The 4,994-nt window shown below is 46.9% G+C and overlaps 1 non-coding gene across 1 annotated transcript; it reads left to right on the top strand.

Moving 5' to 3' along the window:
- The first annotated feature begins 3,742 nt into the window (after positions 1 to 3,742).
- Positions 3,743 to 3,815, top strand: trnat-ugu (transfer RNA threonine (anticodon UGU)). The gene has a single exon. It is a non-coding gene; the product is annotated as a tRNA-Thr (tRNA).
- The last annotated feature ends 1,179 nt before the right edge of the window (positions 3,816 to 4,994 follow it).

The following is a 4,994-nucleotide window of genomic DNA, read 5'->3' on the forward strand; positions in this document are numbered from 1 at the left end:
TCCTCCTCACTCACTGCTTTCCCTCCCATCTTTGTATCGTCGGCAAACTTGGATATGTTGCACTTGGTCCCCTCCTCCAAATCATTAATATAGATTGTAAAGAGTTGGGGTCCCAGCACTGACCCCTGCGGAACACCACTAGTTACTGATTGCCAACCCGAGAATGAACCATTTATCCCAACTCTCTGTTTTCTGTTAGATAGCCAATCTTCCACCCATGCCAGTATATTACCCCCAATCCCGTGATTTTTTAAATCTTGTGCAATAATCTTTTGTGTGGCACCTTGTCAAATACCTTTTGGAAGTCCAAATACACTACATCCACTGGTTCCCCTTTATCCACCCTATTTGTTACGTCCGCAAAGAATTCGAGCAAATTTGTCAAACATGACTTCCCCTTCATAAAACCATGCTGACTCTGTCCGATTAAATTATGCTTATCCAAATGTCCTGTTACTGCTTCCTTAATAATGGACTCCAACATTTTACCAAGCACAGATGTTAGGCTAACTGGTCTATAGTTTCCAACCTTTTGTCTACCTCCCATTTTAAATAAGGGCGTTACATTAGCAGTTTTCCAATCTGCTGGGACCTTTCCTGAATCCAGGGAGTTTTGGAAAATTACCACCAAAGCATCCGCAATCCTTACCGCTACTTCTCTCAAGACCCTAGGATGTAAGCCATCAGGTCCAAGGGATTTATCCGCCTTTAGTCCCATTATCTTACTGAGTACCATCTCCTTAGTGATTTTAATCACGTTTAGCTCCTCCCCCCCCCCTATAGCCCCCTATTTGTCCAGTGTTGGGATATTTTTAGTGTCATTTACTGTAAAGACTGATACAAAATATTTGTTCAGCGTTTTTGCCATCTCCATGTTCCCCACCACTAATTTCCCGGTCTCGTCCTCTAAGGGACCAACATTCACTTTAGCCACCCTTTTTCTTTTTATATAGCTGTAGAAACTCTTGCTATCTGTTTTTATGTTTATTGCTAGTTTACTTTCATAATCTTTCTTCCTTTTCTTAATTAATCTTTTAGTTATTCTTTGCTGGCTTTTAAATGCTTCCCAATCTTCTATCCTCCCACTAGATTTGGCTACTTTATATGTCCTTGTTTTCATTCGGATACTGTCCTTTATTACTTCACTTAGCCACGGATGGCTGTCTTTTCTTTTACGCCCCTTTTTCCTCAGTGGAATATATTTTTCTTGAAAGTTGTGAAATATCTCCTTGAATGTACACCACTGCTCATGTACCGTCTTACACCTTAATCTATTTTCCCAGTCCACTTTAGTCAACTCTGCTCTCATACCTTCATAGTCTCCTTTATTTAAGCTTAATATGCTGGTTTGAGATCCAACTCTCTCACCCTCCAACTGAATTTGGAATTCAACCATGTTATGATCACTCATTCCAAGGGGATCCTTTCCTGGGGCATTTTTTATTAATCCTGTCTCATTACACAGCACCAGATCTATGATTGCCTGCCCCCTGGTTGGTTCAGTAACATACTGCTCAAGGGACCCATCCCTAATGCACTCTATAAACTCTTCCTCAAGGCTGCCCTGCCCAATTTGATTTGTACAGTCAATATGAAAGTTAAAATCCCCCATGATTATAGCTGTTCCCTTATTACAAGCCCCAACTATTTCCTGATTAATACTCCGACCAATAGAGTTGCAACTGTTAGGAGGCCGATAGACTACGCCCACTGGTGACTTTTTCCCCTTATTATTCCTTATCTCCACCCAAACTGTTTCACTATCCTGATCCTTTGACCCAATATCATTTCTCACTATTGCAGTGATTCCATCCTTTATTAACATAGCCACCCCACCTCCCTTTCATTCCTGTCTGTCCTTCCTAATTGTCAAATACCCCTGGATGTTTCGTTCCCAGTCATGGTCACCTTGCAGCCATGTTTCTGTAATGGCCACCAGATCATACCCATGTGTAGTTATTTCTACCATCAACTCGTCTATTTTGTTACGAATGCTGCATGCATTCAGATAAAGAACTTTTAAATATGTTTTGTGTCAATTTATTCCTGCTTTTACAACTTTACTACTTTACCTTTAGCTTTATACATTCTGTCCCTTCCTGACACGCTCTGGTTATTAATTCCCCCACTACTACCTTGCTCTATTGCCGTCTCCGCTGACATTTTTATTTTCGCTCTCTTGAAACCTCCCCCCCACTAATTAGTTTAAAGCCCTCTCTACAGCCCTAGTTATTCAATTCACCAGAATTCTAGTCCCAGCACTGGCCAAGTGAAGTCTGTCCCAACGGAACAGCTCTCTCCCGTCCCAGTACTGGTGCCAGTGTCCCAAGAAGCAAAACCCATTTCTCCCACACCAGTCTTTGAGCCACGCATTTAACTCTCTGATTTTATTTACCCTGTCCAAATTTGCTCGTGGCTCAGGTAGTAATCCAGAGATTATTACCCTTGTGGTTCTGTTTTTTAATTTGGCACCTAGCTGCTCATACTCCCTCAGCAGAACCTCTTTCCTTGCCCTATCTATGTCATTGGTACCAACATGGACCACGACAACTGGATCCTCCCCCTCCGACTCCAAGTTTCTCTCTAGCCCAGAGGAGATGTTCTTAACCCTGGCACCGGGTAGGCAACACAGCCTTCAGGACTCTCGCTCTCAGCTGCAAAGAACCCTCTCTCTCCCTCCGCCTCTCTCTCACCTTCCCCACCTCCTCTTCACCTCCGCTATCGACACTTTCCCCTCTCTCTCACCACTTCCCTTCCTCCTACTCTCTCCCCTTTCTTCTCTCTTTCCCCCTCTCACTCTGTCCTTTCCTCTTGGGGAGAGTAGAAGGAGGAAAGGGAGAGGAGGATGGGGAGAGAGTGTGTAGGGGAGAGAGAAAAGGGAAGGAGATAGAGAGAGGGGAAGTGGAGAGCTGGAAGGAGAGAGGTGGGAAGCAGAGAGACAGCGTGAAAAAAGGAGAGAGGACAAGAAGAGGAAGAAGAGGGAGGGAGAACGAGGGGAAGGGGAGAGAGAGGCGGATGGAGGAAGGGGGAGTTGGAGAGGGGGAGTGCCGAGAGCGGGAAGGCGAGATAGAGTGAGGGGAAGGGGAGATAGAGGCAGATGGAGGAGGGGGAAATGAGAGAGGGGAAACAGGAGAGACAAAGTGGGAAGGGAGAGAAGAGAGAAGGGGAGGGGAGGAGATAGAGGGAAGAGGGAGTGACAGAGTTAGAAGGGGAGAGGGGGAGGGAAGAGAAGAATGAAGGGAAGGGGAAAGAGGGAAGGAGGTAGAGAAAGGGGAAGGAGAGAGGTGGAAGGGGGGAAGAGACAGACTGAGAAGGGGAGAGAGCGAGAGAATAGATGAGAGAAGGGCGGATGGAGGAAGAGCAATGAGACTGAGGAAGGGCGAAGGGGAGAGAGGGAGAGTAACAGTAACAGAGAGGGAGAGAGAAAGTGAGAGAGTCACAGAGAAAAAGAGGAAGAGGTAGAAAGGGAGTGACAGAAAGATAGAGAGAGAGTGGTAGAGACACAAAGAGGGAGAAATATAGAAAGAAGGAGGCAGAGAGACTGAGAGAGAGATAGAGTGTAACTGAGTTGCCTTGGGATGTTTTAGTACGTGAAAGTTGCTCTATTGTTGTTGAGAGGTGACTATTGAACAGCCTGAGGCAGGTATCGGGGGATGAGATACAATCTGAGTGGTGAACTGCGCGCTGCCTCATTCTTCAAACACACAGCACTAACTGGAATGAGAAGTAATCTAGTACAGGTGGCTCCATAGCTCAGGGGTTAGAGCACTGGTCTTGTAAACCAGGGGTCGTGAGTTCAAATCTCACTGGGGCCTGTGAAAATTTGTTAATTCACAGTATGTTTACATTTAAGTATGAAACTGCTCCGAGACCAACACAAGAACAGGCTCTCTCGCCCTTCCCAATCCCTCTCCTTCTTTTCAATTCCCCTGCACTTCCCCCTCTTTGCCTGTCTCTCTCTTCTTTACCCTTCACCCTCTCTCTGCACGTCCCCCTCATTATCTTCTCTCACCTTCCCCAACTCCCATTCACCTCCTCTCTCTGCACTTTCAGTGCGGGCCCTGTGTTCAGAGCGGGCCCTGTGTTCAGTGCGGGCCCTGTGTTCAATGAGGGCCCTGTGTTCAGTGCGGGCCCTGTGGTTCAGTCAAGGCCCTGTGTTCAGTGCAGGCCTGTGTTCAGAGCGGGCCCTGTGTTCAGTGCGGGCCTGTGTTCAGTGCAGGCCTGTGTTCAGAGCGGGCCCTGTGTTCAGTGAGGGCCCTGTGTTCAGTGTTGTTGTGTCGGTACCTTTTTACCTAGACACAATTATAACTCAGAAGTTCAAACATGAAGTGCTTTATTGGAAGGGAAAGGGAAGTTCTGGAGAGCTCCGAACAAAGAGAGCTAAACTTAACCAAGAGAACACCCAACCATTTATCTGCTGTGACAGCGCCACCACAGGTGGGAGGAGAACACACAATACATAACATATTCCTCCCCTCTTAAATGGAAGGTCCACATTATTCCTCAACAGGTAAGTTACTTTCAATGCACTCAACTAACCTAGGGTAGAGGTAGACTGCCTCAACCCCTGACTTTACCCCTGGGGTTTATTCTGCCCCAGTCTTGTGGGTAAGTCGCTAAGCCTACAGATCCAAGCTCCCTGTCAGGATACCGGCGGTCATCGCTGGCTTCCAAAGCAGTAGGCATTGACACAGGCCTAGATAGAGAAGGTGCCTGCGTCAGTCGAAAGTCAGGAGTTTGCACAGCTGGAACAGTCTCTTTGACTTCCTGTGTTGGAGAAGAGCACTGTGGCAAAGGATGCTGGTTTGCGGTATCATCCGGAAACAGTTCAGGCCAACCAGCCGTTGGAGCCTCTGTGGCTGTCTCTGCTCCTAGCAACAGTTGATCTGTGTGTCTTTTCCAGATGACATCCTCAGCAGTCTCAACCATGTAAGACACAGGGCCTGTCTGTGCGATCACCACAGCAGGAACCCATTTCGGCCCAGTGTTGTAGT

This window comes from Somniosus microcephalus, unplaced genomic scaffold (genome assembly GCF_052327205.1).
Source record: "Somniosus microcephalus isolate GS21.2 unplaced genomic scaffold, FLI_Smic_1.0 unresolved_chr2, whole genome shotgun sequence".
Lineage (NCBI taxonomy): Eukaryota > Metazoa > Chordata > Chondrichthyes > Squaliformes > Somniosidae > Somniosus > Somniosus microcephalus.